The sequence below is a fragment of the Gastrolobium bilobum genome, unplaced genomic scaffold (genome assembly GCF_033153095.1).
Source record: "Gastrolobium bilobum isolate Gb01-03AN ecotype WA unplaced genomic scaffold, APGP_CSIRO_Gbil_v1 utg30568, whole genome shotgun sequence".
Classification (NCBI taxonomy): Eukaryota; Viridiplantae; Streptophyta; class Magnoliopsida; order Fabales; family Fabaceae; genus Gastrolobium; species Gastrolobium bilobum.
In genome coordinates this window covers 74377-86557 of record NW_026895368.1, presented here as the reverse complement: position 1 = coordinate 86557, position 12181 = coordinate 74377, and positions in this window count along the sequence as shown.

The following is a 12181-nucleotide window of genomic DNA, read 5'->3' as shown; positions in this document are numbered from 1 at the left end:
AAATACTTGGTGATTTTCTTTTTCTTAGAAGTTTCTTTAGTTATATCAACAAAATCCAGCATAGTTGATAGATAATTGGATTCTTTATGTATGCTGAAAAAATTCGATTTCTGGTCGTGTATATAGAAAAAGTTTTGTTGAGAGAGACTGTACTCATGATCACGTAACTCTTCACCTCAAGAAAATTAGTCGTTGACTTTTGACTGGGGATATCCTTGCAACAATTTCCAAAAAAAAAACAAAAAAAAGTTTCTTTAGTTATCTTGTCTAACCTATCATGCCTATGGTGTCTATCATATTGCAGCAATTTGACCATGTGATTGTGTTACATGTATTTCATAACGATTGGGTTTACGTTATTATATGTTTTAATATTCACTTATTTCTGCTGGCTTCCAATCTTTTCGAAGATTTCATGGCAAGTTTAGTTAGTGGTTGAAATATTATTGATTTCTTATCGTGCGTTCTCATGTCTCTCCACTTATTATTTGAACAATCTTTTATAAATTTTTACAAAACCTTCTTTAAACTAGGTTTGCATAGTGTCAATGTGGTTAGCTAAAATCAATATTATTAAAACCGGCTCGGTGATTGATCCGGTTGAGGTACTGGGTCAATGGATTAATAGTTCAACTGCATGACCTGATAATTATATGTAATTTTATAATTTATATTAAAAAATTATAAACATACTCAAATATCTAAAAAAAATGATAAAAATTTCTAATATTTTAATATGAAAAAAATAAATAACATATTATTATCCAATAAAAGATCAAACAAAAATATAATTATCGTGATACGAGACTTAAGATTCAGAAAAAGACATCTCTAACTATAAATCAAATCAAAATTTTCTGCATAGTGCATAATTAAGATAATATTAGTGTTGTAGGTACATAACTTATGTAAGTCAATAAGCAAAAAAATATTCAAATATGTCCATTATTATTTATTTATTTTAATAAAAACAATTTCGAATTTTTTTTTTTGGACTGGGTCGGGTCACCGGTTTTCATGAAAACTGGCCGGGTCACACCGGTTCTGATGTATGGCCGGTCCGTTGCTTCAACTGGACCAGTTATATGACCGGTTTACCGGTTCTCGGGTCGACCCAGCTGGATTGGTCCGGTTTTATTAATACTGGTTAAAATTATATATTGATTTAATGAAGACAAAGTTTGAATAATAACTCTATTTATTAAATTATAATAATCATTAGAAATTATAAAACTCTTTAAGTCAAATAAGTATATGTATAATTTTATATTTTTATTTGCTCCAAAATGATTTATGTTTATGCAAATTGAAATATGATAATATGTTAGTGTTATATAGCTTCGTATTGTGGTATTATACTTGAGTTGTTATTTTCTATTTTTTATTAAAATCTTTTTGACTTGAAATTTTAAGTATTTCGGATCATTTACGTAATATATTTTTCCCCCAAAAAAGCATTACAGCTATATTTCATTTTTATTAAAAAATTTAAGTATAAAAAATAATTCATGCATTGCTTAATAATTTTTGGACCTTTGTTTTATATATTTCCTTTTCTTGTTTACTAAAATGTTGACACAGTTTTCCTAAAATAAAAATAATAATAATAATATTCACACTTTCGCTTGTGGTACATTTTCTGTTTATCCGTTCCCTTTTTATAATATACTTAAGAAAAATAATATCTCACAAATTAATAATCATATGGTTTACAAATATTTTCTCACGTTAATACATGAATATTTATATAGTTCGTACAAAAATAAATTATACAGCGTCTCAAATAGGAGAAATTTAAAGATAGTTTGACAGTAATATTATTAATAACTAAAAATAACTTAATTTTATGATTCAATAATTAATATTTTAAATTTAATTTAACAGCCTATGTTATTGTGCTGTTTATGTATTATTTTATTTCATTTTGAATTATTATAGTGTTGCAAGAATATATTAAAATCTTTTCCATTTTTATTTTTATTTTTTTCGCATTACAAGATTTCTGCACCCTCTTTGGTATGAGATTAATTATTATTTAGAGTCTCAATTAGTAACTTCAATATATCAATACTTTTTTTTTTGGTGAATGAATATATCAATACTTAATGTATATATAATTTTCTAAAAATTATATACTTTGAGTTTTTTTTTATGAAATTTATATAATTTTAAATTATTCCTTATAAGGAAAAAGCTTTAGGAATTTATAATTATATTTAATAGTAATATATGTTAGAGTTTTCCTTTACGTGGAAAATATTAATTAGTTAGTTTTGTGTTTTAAAATTAACAAAGTTAATGGATATTCCAATTGTATATTTTGACTAAGCCCGTTGTGATCATATCGAATTGGACTTATGACATCTATTGGTATTGGACCTAGTTAGGTTACAGTTTAGGCTTTAGTGTGACCCTGGTTTTTCATGATAGGTGGACCCAGTAGACACAAACTCTTTTCAGGATATTTGGCTAGGTCCCTCTCTAGCCTGTTTATATTATAGTTAAGCTCCATAAGTCATCATGTTCCCATCGCTGAGGCTGCCACTTTCGAATTAGGTTATATAGAGAAAGATTCTGGCATATTGTCCCTCCTTTCCTCCGACTTTGTGATTGCTTAACAATGTACACACAATACCAATTTTTATTTCATATTATTTGGTATTTTATAATTATATATACTGATCAGGCTTAATAAATCTTTCAATATATATCTATTTCTTGAATACCTATCAGTACAACCTACAAACTGAACGAGTAAGATTTACCCTAACCCGGTAACCATGTTATGCGTAAAGAGTTAAAAATTCTTGTATTTATAATAATAAATTTGTTAAAATAATATATATATATATATATATATATATATATATATATATATATGTGGGGATTATTTCTCTCCTGTAGTATGAGAGAAGTTCTCTTATGTTAATAGATAAATAAAGTAGGTCCTACCAAATTTTAGAAAAAAGAAAAAAAGCAAAAAAAGAGGCACATTTTTCGAAGTGAGAGTAACATGAGAGATCAATCTCATGCAACATAAGAGTATGATTTCTCTATATATATTAAAATACTAAAAACGCAAAAATAATGAATATTACAATTTCATGATTTGACTTTATTTTCAAATTTTCTTGTTACTTCATCCAGTCATTAAATAATATTTTTTTAACTAATGTGACTTCTAACTGTCCTCTCTCTTTTTTAATTAATTTAATTAATGTTAAACCATTAGATTAAAGAAATAAATGATCAGAAATTAATATGAAAATTTTGAATACATCTTCTCATGTTATTTAAAACATCACGATCGTTCGTCGATACATTAATGATCAACACTTAATATGATAAATTTTTTTCATTAACTTTATCATTAAAATTATGAGCATTAATTTATTACTAAATGATCGCATGACATGCTCTTATTAAAGAGAGACATGGATCAGGATACCAAAAAAAACAAAGAGAGAGACATGGATCTATTTCCCTATTCATTTAATCCATTTGCATATATATATATATATATATATATATATATATATATATATATATATATATATATATATATGAGCTTATCATTTCTCAAGCTGCCTGAGATAATTTCATCTCCGGCTACTAAATCATAACCGTACCAAGATGGATCAACGGTGATAAAGAAAGAGAGAGAAAAAGGGAAAATAACCATTCAAAGGTAAATCAATTAATCTAAGAAAATAAATAAATAAAACGACGTAGTTTTGGGGTGGCCGGAGATAAACTTATCTCAAGCAGCTTGAGAAATATTTTTCCCTATATATATATATATATATATATATATATATATATATATATATATATATATATATAGGCTTATTGTTTCTCAAGTTATTTGAGATAATTTATCTCCAGTCACTAAATCATAACCGTACAAAGATGGATCAATGGTGATAAAGGAAGAGAGAGAAAAAGGAAATAATAACCATTCAAAAGTTTTCAATAAACATAAGGAAATAAATAAACAAGCGACGTAGTTTTTGGTTGGCCGGAGATAAATATTTCTCAAGCAACTTGAGAAATATTTTTCTCTCTCTCTATATACGTGGGCGTGTTTGTGTGAAAAAATCATTTCTACAGTCGCTTTACCTACAGCAATGACAGGTGTATGGTTATGATTCTCTTATTTAATGCTTTTATCCTTTGTATGGTTATAATTCTTATATATATATATATATATATATATATATATATATATATATATATATATATAGGTATGATCCTTTGACACTTCATCTGAGAGCCATTAGATAAAAAAAGATCAACGGCTCTGATTTGTAAGCATGTGACACCATTGATCTTTTTTGATTTAACGGTTCTCAGATGAGGTGTCAAAGGATCCTACCTCATACATATATATATATATATATATGGGGTTTACATTTCTGCAGTTGTTGTACGTGTAGCAATCAAATACTTGTCATATATATACTTGAAAGCATTAAATGCGGGGAATCATAATCATACAAAGGATGAAAGCATTAAATGTGGGGAATCATAACCATACACCTGTCATTGTTGTGTAAAGTGGCTGCAGAAATGATTTTACCTATGTATATATATATATATATGATATGTGTATGGTACTTGTTTTGTCATGGTGACAGATATGTCTAAGAGAGAGGGTGTGTGCACAGTGACAATTAAGAGAGAGGGTTTAGAGAGTGTGTACCTTATTAGTTTAACCCCTTACTTATAGATGTGTTACCTGGCAGGTGTGGACTTCTGGGCTACTTGGAAATATTGGGGGTTTAATTGTTGATCGATTGCTGCCGTATGTAAAGAACTACTTCAACCCAAAATCTTAAGGTGTTGGATGATGGTCTTTTTAATAATTTATATCATTCTTTAACACCGTAATAGGATTAATATAATTAAGGAATATTTTCTTAATTCTCTTTTAATCGTTAGCCTTTTTTGGACATTCTAAAATGTGAGCCTTTATCAGATTCATAACAGTACTCGTAACACGTGTGCAAATAAATAAAATGCCCATCCCTTACTTTTTTTCATTTTCTTATTGCTCCACGTATCTATGAAAAGGCATACGTACAAATTCAACGGATATATACAAACATTTTTCCTATTTGTTTTTGTTTTGTTTTTCTTTTTCATCGGTGTGTATCAATCACGACATATATAACATACAGGCATGCATATGAAATATTCTCAAAGCACAAGCAAGAAAGTGATTTTCATGAAAGTGTAGGAGAGAATAATACAATTCGTTCATCACTTGCCATCTATCTCATGATCAGCTACCCTAGCTAATTGAATAAAATTCAATGTTCGTGCCTGTGTAATTCACCCGAAAGATTCTCCATTAAGTAGAATATATGACCTAGCCATGATTGAGGGCTTGGTGTTACAACTGACCCAATTGTTTACTTATTTTTCTGGATTCCATTTAAGAGTGTGAAGATTCTTAAATAATAGAATCAACCCCTTAGTTTATTAGAACCAATAAAGGGAAACTGTACGTCCTTAATGGTTGTGGTCATTGAGAGGCCACCAAGTCATGTCTTACAACAAGAGCATCTAATCTTTTCTCTCCCATTTCTGTTCTTTTGAGAAGCAAAGAGAATAATAAAGAAAGGAAATTAAATAGAAATATATACATACTCATATGAAGTGAAAAAGAAAAGCAATGGAACCAATAAAGAAAGGAGATAAGGCCAGAGGGGACAATACTGTTTTATTTAATAGTTTAATATAAGTTTTATTTAATAGTTTAATATAAGTAATTAATACCATTATCTCTCTCTCTCTCTCTCCCTCTCCCATTTTTAACTGTGTTTTTATATCTCATTTTTCTGTATCTTTTGTTGAAGTCTTAATGGTGGAAGGTCATTTTCATGGGAAAAATGGGGTGGTTTAAATGAACCATTTTGGGAGGGAGGGAGGTGCAAAAAAAAAAAAAAAAAAAAAGGAGAGGGTTACTTTAGTTGGGCGAAATTCACGGATTTCTCGCACACAGTGTTTATTATTTTTGTGAATAGGACATAAAGTTATATCATCTATCACAGCTAAGATGAAACCACATCACACTCTAGTACTGTGCATGCAATGTATTTACACATCTTCATAAATAAAAATGGAAGGAGAGGGGCAAGGTTGAATATGACGTTTGCCTAACTACATTGTTGTTCTACTTGTTCTTCTTTCTTTCTTTTTCTATTTTTTGAATTTTTTTCGCAATGTTAATTATTCTCCCTCGAGGAAATTGAACAAGGATAGCACAGGAAGTAAATAGGAATACGTCTCTTCAATTGACCCTATTGCGTTTGGCTTTTTCCCTTATGCTTATTGTTGACTTCGCTACTCTCAAAGAAAGATCCCCACCTTCAATTTATAACTTGATACTCCCCTTTTTTTTATAATATATAATAACATCTCTATTTTTAATACAATATAACATTTATGTGTTCGATATCAGCCACACTTTAGCTCACAAATTAAGATACCAACACGCATGTCTCATCTTTAATTTATTCTTTTTAATTCTCCATTCTCTCTATTCCTCTTCTCTCTAAAATTTAATAAAATTAATAAAATTACTCTTCTCTCTATTCCTCTCCTTTATATTAAAATGAAATTAATTGACTTTTTAGAAACGCATATTATTAAGTCATGAATTCGTTCCGATTCAAAAGTTGTATTTTGTTTTCTTTTTTCCCTCTCCCTTTTTTCCTGGTAATGGTTGTAATTGGATTTTACCTATTCTTAGAACACTTTCTTTAAGCCAGCCTGTTCCATGCCTAAATATGGAAAATAAGTGCAATTTCTGTTGGCTAGTTAATTAATTAAGTTGATTTAATGGGCATACAATCTCTTTTCTCTCTCCATTTGGGGTTCCCTTTCTTAATAGGAGAAGGCAAATGCATAAAAAGAAAATAGGGTTTAATAAGAGTTATGTTGTAGGAAAAGTGATTGTGTTATGTTATAGAGATTCGTTTTGCGTGCCAGAGTTTTTTTTTTTTTTTGGTTTCAAAAATTGTGGGTCCCACAAAATGTTGTGTGTAGGAAAGTTGTTGTGGTCATGTTAAATTATAGATACAAAACCCAAGAAAATATGGGTGAAAGCACTTTTTAAATGGGAAATGAGGTGCATTGGTTTTAAACCCACCTTTTATGGTCTTATTATATGATGCCGCAAGGGGCCCTTTGCCAGATAAAACCCAAGCTAACTTGCAATTTATGTCATGTAAACAACATACATGTCACATGGGTCGCCCCTCAGTTTCCCACTTATTCTTCTTCTCTTATACTCCAAAACGAAGGATCTCAACACAACCACCATCAGAAGCTCTTTTTTAATTATGAGATAAGATATGATCACCCTTTCCCTTATTATTTCACACATAGATATCTATGCAAGGAAAAATATAAAACGTTTTGGATGTACAATAAAGACACCCCTCTTTAACATTATTTACACTTATCCTCCTCTCCTCTCTCTCTCTCTCTCTCTATTTAAAGTAGAGACTTCGTTTGTTCTCACTCAATAGTCCATAGTACGAAATTGTTGGCTTTTCATTTGTCTCGAAGTATATTAACTTTATGGGTTTATCATCTATCATTTAACATGATCACAAAAATTTTTCTACACACACAACATTTTGTGGGGCCCGCAGCAAAAAAAAAAAAAAAAATGGCACGCAAAACGAATCTCTATAACATAACACAATCACTTTTTCTACGACATAACTCTTATAAAACCCTAACTTTATATCAAATACAAATAAAAGTTTTGTCATGTATTAACCAAGTGAACTACTGTGAATAAGAGATATCACTTGCACCACACTGCGACACCTCAGCGCTTACTAGATTGTGTAAAGTAGGTGTATACACATTACATTGCAGATATACATAAAAGCAAAAGTTGCAAAACCAAGGTGGTGTTCGTAATTTTTTGATTAAAAAAGTATTTTAAAAATTTAAGACAATTATAAATTTTTGAGAAAATTTAACTTTAATTTACTCTTAAATTTTAAAAAAAATAGCTTAATTTTTTTTAAATTTTAAATTTTTTTTATCCAAATGGACTACATATATAAAGAAAACTGCTTTCGCACAAAGTGTTTTCTTAATCCTTTCTCCTTTTGTTTGAGCATAATTAATATTATTTGTTTAGTGTGCAGTGTCAGCTGTGAGTTGCAAATTGCAATCTTTCTCACCGTCCAATATTGACCTCACGTTTTACACGAATGACTGGCACGTGTGAAGAGGTTGGGATTATTATATGTAGTTATCGCACGCCAAGAATTTTTTTGCGGATTGGACAGTGTGGAATAGGTATGAAAAAACGAGTTAACTCGATTCAATCTGATCCAATTTGTTTGTAATCTGAGAAAAATGAGACTAGTTAGGATTGACTCGAAAAGGAAAAATGAGCAAAAAAAACTCAACCTAAACTGAGCCGGGTTAGGGTTAGCTTGAAAAAATGAGAAAAAATAGCCTTTATCACACTCATCTAGTACGTACATGTGGTGGGAAAGCTAAAAAAATGATTTTCATTTGATATAAGATATTTACAATAAAGAAAAACACTTAATATAATCACTACTTACTAGCCACTAAATACGCTAAACATAGCACTAATGCATACTCAAATTTCAAGTTCAACAAGACATAATGCTAAACCAAATCAAATTTAATGAGCATTAGATCCCTATGAAGAAGAGCAACCCAATATATGGGCAATACCATCATCATCATCATCATCTACAAAACATAATCCAAAAAAGGATAACTCATGAGCTGACCCGTTTGACTCGCGGGTTGGCTCGATTTTTTCCGAGCTGGCTCGGGTTGTTAGCTCGTTTTTTGTCAATCCAACCTGGCTTATTTTATGCGGGTTACGATCCAACCCGACGGGTTGGTTCATTTTTGTCATTCTTAGTGTGGAATTGGGAAAAAGTTTAGTGCACTAGGAGCACCAAACTCGGTGCTTCTTTTTATTAAAAAAAAGTTATGACTTAGGAAATTATAAAAAAAAACATGGGTAAAAGGAGAAAATTTTTCTCCTTTTAACAATTGGGAGCACTAAGTTCGATATTTTCGGTGCGTCAAAATTTTTCTCGTGGAATTGCTTGGTTTTTAAGTTTGTTTTTGATAAACCTTTAGTTTATCATGTTTAAGGGCTAAAATCACAACAATTACCTAGTCAAAAGCATGAGAACTTAGGGTTATTTGGTTGAAAAGCACGAAAATTGAATTATTGACAAATATAAGTGATCCTTGCTAATTTATTAGGCAAATTGAGCTAAATTGGAGCAAAGATGGACCTAAGGGACTTGGAGCATGAAATTAAGGATTAAAGAAGTCCCCAAGCGCGTCCTAAGAGCAATTCAAACTCAAGATGAGAGCGTTTTAGTGCTCGATACAATAAATTGAAGAAAAGCTTCGATAGAGCGCACTAACACGTGATATCATGAAGATATTCTCTTTCGAAGAGCACACTAAAGCACACTACAAAGTGCTTTAGCGCGCTCATCAGGTTTTGCAACATATTTCTTGCGCCCTCATGAACACTCTAGTGCCCAATTACGACCTAACTAAGGCCTATTATGCTGATTTAACTTAGGGCACGAGTCTTACCTCTATTTAAAGGAATTTTTAAAAACAATTCAAAAACTCTTGATGGCTGAAGTTTGGTTTAGATCATAGAAGCGTATTCTTCATGCTTTGGAGAACTGGAGAGGGGTTAGATTCAAGAATACAATGGAAATCTTGAAGATTTACCACGCCATCATACTAATAGAGTTTAGGGAAGCTTTCTTATTTTCTTGTGTTTTGGATTCCATTATGCTAGGCTAGATTTCTTTGAAGTTAGGGATAGATGGAACCCAATTGAAATTTATGTTTATGAATTAATCTTTAATGTAATTTTCCCTTCTTATATTGAATAAATTTATCTCCTCTTAATGTTTTAGGGAGATTGTATGACAATAGGGATATTAGTATATGAACCCTGCATGATAAATCGTAATCCTTATGATTCTAAGGATAGAACTTTGATCAATGAAAGGCGAGGCAACAAGTTCTAAAAGGCACAAGAAGCTTATAACAAAGTGCAGAGTTGAAGAGAAGACTCAAAAGAGCAAAGTCAAAGATAAAGTTAAAGATTTCAAGCTAAAAAGGAGTACTAGAAGACTCAAACTATGAAAACAATGAAAACTTATGTACTTACTAATTTTTATAGTCTTATTTAAGTCATAAAACTTATAGGATTGAGTTTTTACCTTGAGGATTGCATTATAAGTCCATAAACTCATATAGGTGACACATATTCACTTTGATCATGCATACAATATTCACACACATCAAGAGTTGTTATGTAAGTGTGAAATATGATCATACATATGTTAGAAATCACTTAGAATCATTTAGAAGTCACTAGAAATCACTTGGAAGTATTGAATTTAAAAAACCAGCATGAAAACTAATTTCTGCATAAAAGTAAACGAATACTTTATTGGGTTGGCCAGTAATTGGATACTTGATGAACAATAATCGAATACTTTCTGGGTTTGAAGAAGTATTTGAATATTCTCCGAAAAGTAATCGAATACTTACTGTTAAAAGTTATTTATCACTTAAGTAATTCGAAATTTTAGATGCCCAACGGCTATAAATGACTATTAACTCATCGGGAACCTATAAATACATATCATTAAGGTTATGAACACAATAATTAACACTCAAAAATCTCAAAATCAAAGAAATCTAAGAATTGCACTCATATTGACTTAGTTTTGCATATCCTTGAGAAAATTCTCAATTACTCTTTCGTTTCTCAATCTTTTTATGTTCTTTCTGTATGTATTAGATGCAGAGAGATTACTCTATATTTGTTTGGCAAGAGCGAATTGCTGTAATTGAATTTGGTGAATTGGAGAGACCCTATAGGTGATAGGTTTAGTGTGATCAAATGTGTTGATCATAGACTTGTAAAAACTCTTTATAAATCGATTTTTTAGCATCGGTTGGAAGCTAGAAGATAGTGAAAATGATCGACCTCAGTCTGGACATAACTCTCAGGTGGTTAGAAAGTAAACCATGATATATCGCGGTGTGATTTTTCCTTACCCTATCTCTTTTGATTTCTATTAATTGATTTCATTTTTGATTCTTTGTATATGTTTTATTGAATCTGTATAAAGGTTGAGAATCATTAGTTTTATGTTTAAATTCGTTCTTGCATAATTTCTTAAAAATGGTAGCCTTAAACATTGAAATTCTTATCTTTTTCATTCAATTTTGATCCACTGCAAATTGCCTTTGAATTGATATTATTTGGAATGTTTTAATTCTGTTTTGAATTTTAAAAAAGGTTTATGATCTTCAAATTTCGTTTTGGTTGAAGTTGTGTCGAAAAGTATTGATTTTTTAATCTCTAATTAGAAGTAACACATAATGTATCCCCCTCTTGTGTGATTGTTTAGCTATCTTTTCTTTTCAAAATTTTCGCAATTCTTATGCCAAATGTGGGTAAATAAAATTTTCAATATTAATTTCACAGGAATTTAAATAAAATCCCTCCAAATGCCCCCTAATTCAGTTTTAATATGTAGCTTAAGAGATTACTTACTTAGGATACATTTGTATAAACTTTAGAAAAGGAAAAAAAATTATGGTAGAATTATTAAACTTGAATTAATTATCGGACTCGGTTGAGGTACTAGATCAATGGGTGAACAGTTGAGTAGGCCACTAGTTTAAATAGTTAAACTGAATTTATATTAAATTATTTAATAAATATACTAATAAATACATCATAACAAACAAATTATAGTAACCTAAAGATAATTCTTGCAATATATATTTTACGAGCATGTGGATTAACTCATAACGAGTTATTTCAGCCTAATCAATGGTCTCGAATTCAAGTCCATGAGAACACAATTGTGTTAAAATTTATTAGGTAGAGTTTTTTTTTTTTTGAAAATAATAGGAAATTAAAACAAAAACACAACAAAAAGAAACTAGACACAAAGCCTAGACCAGTGAACACCTATAGTGTCACCATACAGACTATCAATACAACCTGACGGTGGACAATCAAATTCCTGAATTACCCAAGAGAAACCATAAGAGTAAGAGGCTAGAAAGTCCGCTACTCTATTTCCTTCACGGTGAATGTGAG